This window comes from Rhinopithecus roxellana, chromosome 9 (assembly GCF_007565055.1).
Source record: "Rhinopithecus roxellana isolate Shanxi Qingling chromosome 9, ASM756505v1, whole genome shotgun sequence".
Classification (NCBI taxonomy): Eukaryota; Metazoa; Chordata; class Mammalia; order Primates; family Cercopithecidae; genus Rhinopithecus; species Rhinopithecus roxellana.
Genome location: NC_044557.1, coordinates 95,948,798 through 95,961,657, shown reverse-complemented (window position 1 = coordinate 95,961,657; position 12,860 = coordinate 95,948,798). Strand labels below are relative to the sequence as shown.

Below are 12,860 nucleotides of genomic sequence, written 5' to 3'. Positions count from 1 at the left end.
GAAAAGAGGCAAAATGGTGGGAACTTAGAAGACATGTAGTGTAAATATCAACTGAATGATCTCAGGGATGTATTTCTATTTAGTCCTATGAAAGAATAATTGTGCTTATTATTATAGATGCCCTGTATTATCTTGAGTCATTGCAGGCACAACCTCACTTAATACTTGCAGCAACAATATAAAGCAGGTACTGTATTATTCCCCATGTTCTATGCATGGGAAACCTGAAGCTTAGAGGTCACCTGTCAAGTAGTGGAGCAGGACCCAAGCAATCTGATTTCATAGCCCATGTGATCAGCTACCGTGCTCTGTTGGCTTATCAAAGACAATGGATGAGTCCACAGCCCCAGGATGCTTTTTCTGTTGGAGTATATGTCTGTGTTTTTTCCTTCTAGGGAACTCATTACAAGCCCAATTCAAATGCAAGCTTGACTGGTCTAGAGAGCACTCTCCTTGCCCCATTCCTCCAGGTGGGATTAATCTTCATGTGGGTATCTGCAGTCAGCTTCTCACTCTGCCTTAAGCAACTGGAGGATATTGGCACCATTCGGAGGAAGAAACTGAGAACTTCCTCAGCAACAAATAGCTCTGTTAGCAGAAGGGCTTGGCTCTGACTCATCTCTCACTTGAGCTTAGGAGTTCAAGGATGCCGTGAGCTATGATCACACCACTGCACCTCAGCACTCCAGCCTGGACAACAGAGTAATCCAGTCTCTAAATAAATAAACAAAATAAAAAAACAGAAAACAAACCTCAAACAAACAAACACCTCATATCTTCCAACTAAGTATCCTATACCACAAAAGTCCCAGACTATCAATCCCTGACAGCATTCAGGGACTAAATACTACCCATGTCGGTATCATCTACATCCCCCAGGAACTAAAGCAAGGACAGAAGATTCCTGTAGCCTCAGGCTTGGTCTTTTACAAGCACCATCTCCTGAAATCTTCCTAGTAACCTAGTGAGGTAGTGTGTTTTCTGCAAGAGAACTCAGAGATATGCACAATCTGCTCAAGGTTAACAGTTAATAAGTGGAGAAATGCTCTTCAGTCAGTCTGAATCCAAACACTGTAGGCTTTTTCTTCTCTAGGAAGGCACTGCCTAGTTGGGGTCCCTTGTGGGCCCCCATAAATGTGCTTTGAATTGAACTGGCTCCCTTTTATGAGCTACATCATTTCTATTACAAGTAAAACAACCTCCAATGAAGAAAAAAATCATGGTGTTTTATGGGAGTCCTAAAAACTTGCGATCTACAGGAATGAGGGATTTAAAATCTTGCTTATTTCTGATAAAGTCACATTCACCTGAAAAATGAGAAAAACTTACAAAACATCCAGGTTTCTTTTTTTCTTTGATGAATTTGTTTTAAGTTGAGTTGATCACCTTTAATGATGCCCAACTTCGGTGCTATGTCAAGAATGAGAATGTTCCTCTTTTATGGCCCTTTTCAATGGTACCATTTTCCAGGGTACCATTTTCCAAATATTTATATTTCTCCAACTATACTGTGAGCTACCTAAGACCAGAGAGGGTTTCTATTTGATATTATAGCCCCAAAGCCCCACGTGTTTAAGAGATACTTACTGAATAGATGGAAAGAAGACTGACTGAATGAATGAGCAAACATTTATAGGGGGAAGGGTATGAGAGGAATTGAGAGAGGAGAAATGGAGAGATCTAGAAGAGAATAAGATCCACAGAAGCAATCCTGGATTTTAGAGTTGCTTTCATTATCTTACATTATACGCAGTAAGAGCCAGAGAGAATTTTCAGGATAAAGTGCTTTCTAAACTGTTCATTTTTCAGATGAAGAAACTGATTCCCAAGCAGTTAGCTGACTTGCCCAGTGTTCCCTGACAGATTTGTGGGATCTGGGCCAAATGCCAGGTAGCCTGGTTCCCAAGGGTTTTCCATTTCACCTTTCCCAGTTATATTTCAAGGATAGGATTAAAGACCTTCAGAAACTTCCATCTACAACAGATTATGTTGTCTTTGCATCACAGCGTCAAGAAATGCCTACACACAATTGCCTACTATTTAAAAATTGTAACAGTATAAAATTTTGGCACACTATCACTTAATTGACACTCCTAATTTGGGGCAAGAGGACTGTGCCCCATGGTACTCACCTAGTTGTGCTACTTTTCTAAGCCACCCACCCTTTACCCAGGGAAGCTTCCCAGTACAGGCAGAGTGTAGGTCAAATTTCTCCTTTTCTCAAGTCCAGTTGACTATTGTGATTGACAAAGTTCCTCCTCCCTTGGTCATTTTCAGAGATGAGATCATTGCCTCCTGAGTCTCATTCTCCCCTGGGTACAGAGGTATTAGGAGGGAACGTCAGTTCAGTTCTAATCCACAAACAGTTATTAAGCAGCTTTATAACCTTTCTAGTGGCTAAGAGTGTGCAATCTGGATTCAGATTACCTGGCGTTCAATCTCAGCGCTGCCATTTAATAGGATTTGTTACCTTAGGTAAGTTATTTAATTTATATTACTTTATTGTTAAAAGGAAGATGATGATAAACCCTCTCTCTGGAGGTTGTGGTAAGATTGAAATGAGATAATCCGTGCAAATGCTTAGCAGAGTGCCTGGTATATAGTAAGTGATCAATAAACGTCAGCTACGAATATCACTATTTGCATTCTAAACAGGTACTATGCCAGATTCTGTGTTTGTTTTTTTTTTGAAATAGAGTCTTTCTGTGTCACCCCAGGCTGGAGTGAAGTGGCACAATCCCAGCTCACTGCAACCTCTGCCTCCCAGGTTCAAGCAATTCTCCTGCCTCAGCCTCCTGAGAAGCTGGGACTACAGGTGTGTGCCACCACACCCAGCTAATTTTTGTATTTTCAGTAGAGACGGGGGTTTCACCATACTAGCCAGGATGGTCTCGATCTCTTGACCTCATGATCCACGCCCACCTTGGCCTCCCAAAGTGCTGGGATTACAGGCGTGAGCCACCGCACCCGGTCACTAGATTCTTTAAGAGCCAAAAATAAACTTTAAAACATAAGAGACAACTTCTGTCATCAAGGAGCTCATATGTAGGCAAAGATACTGGTTTTCAGCACAAGTGATGGAATATTCAAATAATTCAAACAGAAAATAAAGGTGTATTTTAAAAATGTGACCGATGAATGTAAAGTCCAAGTAAAAGTAATTTGATGTAATGCTCTCTCTCTGATTTGCCCACAGCGCAGCTAGATATATTTTTATGAGCACTTTTCAAAGCCACTGAGCCTCTGAAATACTACTCCAAAAGAAACATTTGATAAATGGTAGCTATCTGTGACTTTAGCACCAAGATGTTTGTGACATGGAATGCCAGGGAAGTCGGCTCCTTTTCCTCAGCCAAATAATTTCACCTCTCTTGGCCTCACTTTCCTTGTGGTTAAAATCAGCAACTTGGGGCACAGGCTCTCAGAGGTCCCTTGGCAATGGCATCCTATAGCTCAATAAATGCTTTTTTGACATCAGTGTGACTACCAACCCCAAATACCAAGAGGTCCCCAGCTCTGCTTCAAAAAGCTAAGAACGGTCTGGAGGTCTTCCGTCTGGGTTGGGGCCCCTGTTAAGGATACTCTACATTACATGAATCTGTCACAGCATTCTCTTGTTGCTTTTCAGAAATATGATTTCACCTGCAATGTATTTGAACCCACATAACAATGAGTTGTATCGTAACAGGATTTTTCCATAACGATGTCAAATGTAGGGCATTGCTTCATTTGAAAAAGGAAAATTGCCCACCCACTGCAGAGTTTTCTTCTTAGCATATGCTATTTAGTTAACATCCTTTTTCAAATGTGAGCATTCAAAATCACACTAGGGGCTCCAATTTAGAAAAAAAAAAAGTCTCTAAAATTGCTAGCAAACCTTTTGTCAGAGCATCCAGCTTCTGCTCCCTAATATTTTCTGTGTTTTTGTTTTTAAAAAATTAGTTTTTTTGCTCTAGCCTTACAGGTTAAGAGGCATTATACAAACTAATTTGTAAAATTGCTTTATTTACATAGACAGCAGAGAACTTATTTTCAATATCATATTATTTTCATGAATATTATTTTCAATATCATGGGGGTGTTGTGTGTGAATAAACTACCTTTCTCCCTATGTTTGGGTTTAAGAATTAACTTTCATTTACTCCCAACTAATTTTAACAACCTGAAATTATCAGCAGTTCAGACAGACTTTTAGCATACTGACTACATTGTCTGTCTGCCCTACATCCCCTTCTTGTAGGAACTACTCCTCCCTGACTCCAGGTAATTTGCTAGACTATCAGTCATGTCTCTACTTTCCCAACTAAAGGGCTGGACCCAGGCTGTCCAATCAGAGTATTACAGAATCCTGAAAACAGCATTGATGGGTACCAGAACAGGCATTTATCTCAAGCATGGCCAACCAGAATCCTTCATGGATATAGAGGAATATGCCTTTTCTAAGTCTACTCAAAAGACTTAGTAGGCCTTCAGCTACTGGTGACCATCTTTGCTACACATGAGAGAGCTGGCCTAAGAATGATCATAACCAAAAGATGGCAAGAGATGGGGGAGTGTCATGGTGACACTGAACCACTGGATCCACAAAAATCTATCCCATGCCTAATGCTAGTCCAACCCTTGGACTGCCTAGTAATGTGAGCAACTGTATTTCTTTTTTTGTGTAAGCTAGTCTGAGTTGGGTTTCTACCACTAAAACTAAAAAAGCCCTGGCTAATCTTTTTCTGGGTGCCAGTACCATCTTCACAGTTACTAGATATGCTATCTTAGGCAAGCTGTTCACTGCCTTCGAGCCTCAGCTTCCTTATCTGTAAAATGGGGATAATGATATTTACCTCAAAGGATTGTTATACAGAATCAGTTAGATAATACACATAACAGAATTGGAGAAAATATTTTCAAACCGTATACAGGTTGAGTATTCCTTATCTGAAATGCTTGGGACCAGAAGTGTTTCAGATTTTTTTTTTTAATTTCTGGAATATTTGCATATACATAATGAGACACCTTGGGGATGGAACCCAAGACTAAACACAAAATTCACTTATGTTTCATATAAACCTTATACACATAGCCTGAAGGTAATCTTATACCATATTTTTAATAATTTTGTGCAAGAAACAAAGTTTGCACACAATGAAATATCAGAAAGCAAAAGTGTCAGCATCTCATGTTGGCATTCAAAAAGTTTTGGATTTGGGAGAATTTCAGATTTGGGATTTTCAGATTAGGAATGCTCAACTTGCATTCGATAAAGGTCTAGTATTCAAAATATATAAACTTTTGCAACCCAATAATAAAGAGATAAATAATTAATTTAAAAGTGGGCACAGGGGTTGAATAGACATTTCTCCAAAGATATACAAATGAATAATAAGCACATGAAAAGATGCTCAACATCACTAAACATTAGGAAAATGCAAATCAAAAACACAATGAAATGCCATTTTGCACACACTAGGATGGCTGTAGTAAAAAAGATGGAAAGTATCAAGTATTGTCAAGGACGCGAAGAAACTGGAACCCACCACATTGCTGGTAGGAATGTAAAATTTGGCAACTCTTCTAAAGGTTAAACCTAGTGTTATCATCTGACCTAGCCATTGCATTACTATTATGGACTGAATGCATGTGTCCCACCCAAATCCATATGTTGAAATCCTAACCCAATGTGATGGTATTACGATGTGACACTTTTGAGAGGTAATTAAGTCATGAGGGTAGAGCCCTCATGAATGAGAACAGTGCCTTACAAAAGAGACCCCAGGCTGGGCATGGTGGCTCACACCTATAATCCCAGCACTTTGGGAGGCTGAGGTGGGGCGATCACCTGAGGTCAGGAGTTCAAGACCAGCCTGGCCATCATGGTGAAACCCTGTCTCTACTAAAAATACAAAAAATTAGCCAAGCGTGGTGGTGCACACATGTAATCCTAGCTACTCAGGAGGCTGAGGCAGAATTGCTTGAACCCAGGAGACAGAGGTTGCAGTGAGCTGAGATCGCACCATTGCACTCCAGCCTGGGTGACAGAGTAAGACCTTGTCTCAAAAAAAAAAAAAAAAACAAAACAAAACCAGAGAGCAGCTCTCTAGCTGTTTTTCAGCCATATAAGGACACAACGAGAGGTCAACAGCCTACAACAGGGAAGAGGGCCTCACCAGAACCCAACCATGCTGGTACCCTGATCTCAGACTTTCAGCTTTCAGAACTGAGAGAAATACATTTGCTGTTTGTAAGCCATCCAGTCTAGGGTAATTTGTTACAGCAGCCCTAACTAAGACACTCCTAGGTAAATACATAAGAGAAATGAAAACATATGTCTACATAAAACCTTATACACCAATGTTCACAGCAGCATCATTCATAACATTCAAAAAAACGGAAACAGCTCAAACATTCATGAACAAACAGATGGATAAACAAAATGTGGCATATCCATACAATGGAATATTATCCAGCCATAAAAAGGAATAAAGTACTAGCACATGCTACAACATAGATAAAACTTGGAAATATTGTGCTAAGTCAAAAGCCGGATACAAAAGACCACATACTGTATGATACCTTCCATATTAAAGGTGCAAAATAGGCAAATCTATAGAGACAGAAAGCAGATTAGTGGTTACCAGGGGCTGGGGGGAAGTGGTAATGTGCAATGACTACCAGTGGGTACAGGGTTTCTTGTGAGGAGTGACAAAAATGTTCTGGGATTAGACCATGGTGATAGTTCTATCATTTTGTGAATACACTAAAAACCACTGAATTGTATATCTTAAAAGGGCAAATTTTATATGAATTATCTCAATTTAAAAAATAACCCCTATGGTGGTGAACATAGAAGGCATACCTTACCTGTTAATAACAACTAGAATGACTATCATCTAGTATCTATTGTATATAAGGCAATTTATTTATATGATTTTGTTTAACCCTCACTGCAACCCTACAAAGTAGCTATTATTCTCCTCGGGCTAGACCTAGGGTGCTGAAATGAGTAAGTGGTAGAGTAAAGATTCAAACGGAAGTCTATCTAATTTCAAAGTTCAAGCCCTTTCCACTACACCGCACTCTCTGTACAAATGGTACTCTGCTGATGTGGCAGGACTACTGGTTATGTACCTGCTATGTGGTCTCTCTTTCTTCACCAACAGAGCCCCAGTTTGATTCGGGGCAGCAATTATTTAGCTAAAAGACTCATCTTCCAGCCTCTCTTACAGCTAGGGTGGCTGTATGGCTAAATCTAGCCAGTGAGATGTAAGCAGAAATGCTATGTAGGACTTTTGGTAAGGTGCCTTATAAAGAGCTAACACAGCTGGAAGAGGACTCCTGTTATCCTTCCCTTCTTATTCCATCCTGCTGCCTACTGTAATGTGGTTGTGATGGCTGACACTCCAGCAACCATTTGGGATCCTAAAGCAATATGATAAAGACAGTAGAATCAGAGAAACAGAAAAAGCTTGGGCTCCTGATAACCACGGAGGCACGGACTAGCTTTGAACTACCTCCAGACTTCTCTGGTCAGAGAGAAAAAACAAACAAACAAACAAACCTAATTGCTAATGTTACTTGGGTTTTTGTTTGTACAGAGTTGAAATCTAATCCTAATTTATACAATGGGCCTATGAAAATGCTGAACCAACTAAGAATATATGAAAACGACTTATCTCAGAAGTGGTCGAATGAGAAATATTCTACCAGAGTCATTTTCCCAACCAGTAGCCTCTGTGTTTGGGATTGTAGATTTAAGAGGCTTAGGGATCCTACTGAATTATTCTGAAGACATGCAACAGGCCTATTTTGTGCTGTTAATAGAATCATTGAAAAGACTGGTCTCAATTCACCAAGTACAGGCATTACATTTTATAAGCACTTAAATTTCAACTCAGAAATTGTTTCAGTGATACAGTCACGGAGGAGCCAACAGGCTCCCACGGAATGGATTTCTGAAGAAGCAAATTTATTTACACAACCCTTGCACAATTTGGCTAAGGGAGAGGAGACAAGGCAGATTCCACACAGGAAGGAAGATGATAAAGCTCAAAGACTTTGCTTTAAAATCAATGTTCTGCCCAATCTCTCCAGAGCAATCATTTAAAATTCCACAATAATGTTCCCTGCCAAAGAGACAAACGGCAATGGGCTTGTCACAGCTGAAACAGAACACCAGGTTTGTTGTTAGTTTATTTGTTTACATAAAATAGATGTGATACCTACCAGTGTATTATCTATACCCTTACAGCAGGTTGATACAGTACTGTAGGGTAAAGAGTGGCTTTTCTTTGGTTTTCCTTCTTTCTCATAAGGGTTCCTTAGAATTCAAGCCACAATGACGTAAGTGAGGATGAAACATTTGCAGGAAGAAAAGATTTTTCCACAGTTTTTTTCCGTAGCTTGATATATCTAATTTTGTATGCACTATGGATGGCTAGAGCTGGTAACCCAAATATTCTTTATGAGGGCAAAAAATTCTGGTTTTATTTTCTGTTATAGGTTGTTGCCTGAGAGAGAGAATTCAGATTGAAATGTATTACAGTCTTTTCTCCAGACCTTGGCTGGAATTTTTACCCCACTCTTTCCTTTTCTGAGAGAGCACACCCATTGCATTTGGACACATGGACACATATACACACAGACACATAGACCCACAGACATACATAAGACACACACATACACAAATACACAGACATACACATACACAGACACACACAGACACACATACACAGACACACACATACAGACACAGACAGAAAGACATACACACAGACACACATACACACAGACATGCACACATACAGACCCACACACAGACACAGACATAAACACACACAGACCCCACACACACAGAGAAATACACACACACACACACACACACACACACACACACACACACACAGTCTCATATTTTCTGGAAAACAAGAGCCAGAAAAAAAAAAAAAAAAAAACCCATGTAAATCTCTAGACAGACACATTCATTATGAATTTTTTTTTTTTTTTTTTGCATACAAAACACCTATGGATTTTAATCACCGGTGCACCCTCTCAGCTCTTACTTGCTCCCATTTTCTCTTACCATACTCAAAATTCTAACAAGTTTGGTGAGCTCGTTTTTAGACCTTCAACAAACTGAACACAGCAGTTATGCTGAGAATAGTGAAAAGGGGTTACAAGGAAGGGAGGAAAATGTACCACCACAAACTAGAAATTTACTAACACATCATTCCACAAAAAATAAATTCTAAATACATGGGCCTGCTAATTAGTGAAAAACACTCTACTCAACCGATCGCAACCTCAAATAAGTGATATTCAAAATAATAAACCTAGCCAGGCACAATGGCTCACACCTGTAATCCCAACACTTTGGGAGGCCAAGGAAGGTGGATCACCTGAGGTTGGGAGTTCGAGACCAGCCTGGCCAACATAGTGAAACCCTGTCCCTACAAAAAATACAAAAATAGCCAGGCATGGTGGCACGTACCTGTAATCCAGCTACTTGGGAGGCTGAGGCAGGAGAATCACTTGAACCCAGGTGGCAGAGGTTGCAGTGAGCCGAGATCGTGCCACTGCACTCTAGCCTGGGTGACAGAGTGAGACTCTGTCTCAAAAAAAAAAAAAAAAAAAACAAAAGATGATAAACCTGTGTAATAAAAAAAGGTTTTAGGCAAGATACCATGCTGTATGTAGATCTTTATAAGAGCTTCCAATCAAACCAGCAAAGATAATATAAACTTAAAAAATATTTGGTGCTCAAAGGCCTTGGAGAAAGTGCAACTCCCCTAAAAAAAAAATTAAAAAAAGGCAGCCATGTCCAAGCTAAGCACAGAACTTAGAAGTCAAAAGACCTGGAATCAAATCCTTGCCCTACTATTTACAGATTGCATGACATTGGGCAAAATAATCAACTTAGACATACTTTCCTCATCTCTAAAACGAGGCTAATGACAGCAACTTCAGAGGCTGTTATAAACATTAAATAAGCTATGTGAGAGTACAACATATGTAGCCCATAAATGTTCTTTCAATCCAAAGAACTGAGATTTTACTATGTATGTGAATCTTCATTGCTTTCCATGAAGCTAATATTAAAAGTATTATTTGCTCTGATGATGTTAATTAAAATAAAAGGATAGGGCTGGGACCAGTGGTACACACCTGTAATTCCAGCACCTTGGGAGTCCAAGGCAGGAGGATTGCTTGAGCCCAAAAGTTCAAGACTAGGCTGGGTGCAGTGGCACAAGCCTGTAATCCTAGGACTTTGGGAGGCTGAGGCAGGTGGATCACAAGGTCAGCAGTTTGAGATCAGCCTGGCCAAGATGGTGAAACCCCGTCTCTACTAAAAATACAAAAATTAGCTGGGTGCGGTGGCAAATGACTGTAATTCCAGCTACTCGGGAGGCTGAGGCAGGAGAATTGCTTGAACCTTGGGCCTTGGGAGGCGGAGGTTGCACTGAGCCAAGATTGCACCACTTCACTCCCGCTTGGACAACAGAGCAAGACTCCATCTCAAAAAAAAAAAAAAAGTTCAAGACCAGCCCAGACAACATAGTGAGCCCCTGTCTCCACAAAAATAAAAAAATAAAAAAATTAGCCAGGCATGGTGACTCATGCCATGGTGACCACATTAGCCTCAGGAGGCTAAAGTGGTGGGATCGCTTGAGCCAAGAGTTGGAGGTTACAGTGAGCTATGATCGTGCCACTGTACTCCAGCCTGGGCAACAGAACAAGACCCTGTCTCTAAAAAAATATATAAATAGGTACAAAATCAAAAAATAAAAGGATAATGTGAGCCAGCAATTTCACTTGTAGGTATATACCCAATAGGAGCATACCTCTGTTCACCAAAAGACACATATAATAATGTTCAAGTATTGTATGTATAATTTACACACACACACACACCTTACAAACAAACACACACCCATATACATGCTCAGGAAAAAATCTGAACTCTCAAAGTAACAACTCTATGAGATCCTGTCATAGACACAACTGTACCTCCACCCCTGGCCTTTATATTCCAGATTATATATGGTCCTGAATTTTATGCAAATATTTCCATTGGTTTGTATATTTCTTAACATAAGCTGTCCTATTCTCTGAAGAATAAAGTGGAGTATAAATATAAACATACATTCACACACACACACACACACACACACACACACACACACACACAAGATCTGACCCAAGTCCTCTTTCAGTCTCTAATCTGAATAAGGGACCAACGCTTCTAGCCAGAGAATGACCGCACATTCAGGAACTCTATGGTACCCCTGTCCCTTGAGCTTTCACACCTTTGCCAAGGTTGATTCCAACACATGTATATTCACAACAGAGGCAGACTAATATCAACTGACCATAAGTAGGGAAAAGCTAAAAGAGATGAATATAGGAAAGAAATTATTACATTTAGCACTGGTAACATAGCAGACAGGGGACTTGGTGCTTTCAGATATGTATCTCATTTCATCCTCGACACAACCCTGTTAAAACAGAATAATTTTATGGAATTTAAGAAGCCTGTCCACCACCACATAGCTACTAAGGCTTTGAAACCAGTTCTGACTCCGAGTTAGCTTCTCTTTCAACCACGCCATAGTTGAACGCTGCCAAACGAAAGAGACATGATTTGCCATGGATCTGGAATGGATTTGATCTGGGCAGAAGTTTTGTATTTCAGTGTTTAAAAACCAGATCCTCCTATTACCAACTGCATAAATATTTACCTGTTTCTAAAACTGCAAAGTTTTGCAATCAGATTCCCAGGTAATACAGCCTCCTCTTCAGAATGCAAAAAGGCATTTAGTTAGGGTCAAGCTTTGGTCTAGGTGGCTATATTATTTCGTATAATTGCTTTTTAACAAGCTTATATACTTGTCGACTTTAATAAAATGCAGATTTTGCCCAGCTCAGCGAACTGGCATCATGATCACTTGCTTCCCAATGGGGAAGCAGCACAGATGCTAAAAGTTGCACTGAGCGAGTGAGTCTGAATCCTGACCTGTACCATGGTGCGCAGCTTCCACAGGAGGTGCCCAACCTCCTAGCCCTGGAAAAGGTCAGGAGCCCAGTGCATCCAGCTTCTTTTCACACAAAGAGGATAACAGAGCTGGAATGATTTTTCCCTTAAGGATAGTGGTGTCGCTGTTCACAAAGCCCCCAACCACAAGATATCCAAGACTACCTCCAAGGTAACATGTGGAAGAGGATTCTGCGAAAAGAATCATTTGAGGGCCCCCTTCAGGGATCTGCCCCTTAGCAAAGTCAGCTTTGGGATCTTAGCCTAACTGTACTTATCACTGGCTGCCTCACCTTGCCCACTTGCACATTTATGGCTCCCATTTCCTAACTACTCCATATTGCCACTCTCGGCCTGGGGCTACTTAAGACAGCTGCCTTCCTGGTGGGCACTTGGGGGTCAGCAGGCGCAAAGAACCTAGGCCAATGTCAGGGATGGTTTATGGTTATTGTCTTGTTTAGTCGCAGGGCTCTAAACCCTTGGATCCTCCAGGCTTTAGAAGGATAATGTGCCCTTCCTGGTTAATATTCTATTGGCCACTGCAGGAATGGGCCATGGAGAGTGAGACCCTGGAGAACTGCTGGAAAGAGAGGCCCAAGGGGTCTGGCTATGGTTAGGGGTGGGGGAGCAGCACAGGAAAAAAAAAAAGTAATGCAAGCAAAATGAGCTGGGCACAGTGGCTCATGCCCGTAATCCCAGCAATTGGAAAGGCTGAGGCTGAAGGACTGCTTGAGCCCAGGAGTTCGAGGTTACAGCGAGCTATGATTGTGCCACTGCACTCGTCTGAGTTGTACTCTCAAGAAAAAAAAAAGAAAAAAAAAAGAAAAAAAAAAGAGGTCTC

At 40.7% G+C, this 12,860-nt stretch overlaps 1 protein-coding gene across 3 annotated transcripts in view; it reads right to left on the bottom strand.

The window, feature by feature from the left end:
* The window catches only part of ASAP1 (ArfGAP with SH3 domain, ankyrin repeat and PH domain 1), a 407,716-nt gene that overhangs the window by 328,662 nt on the left and 66,194 nt on the right, over nucleotides 1-12,860 (bottom strand). The gene's annotated exons all lie outside the window — the stretch shown is intronic.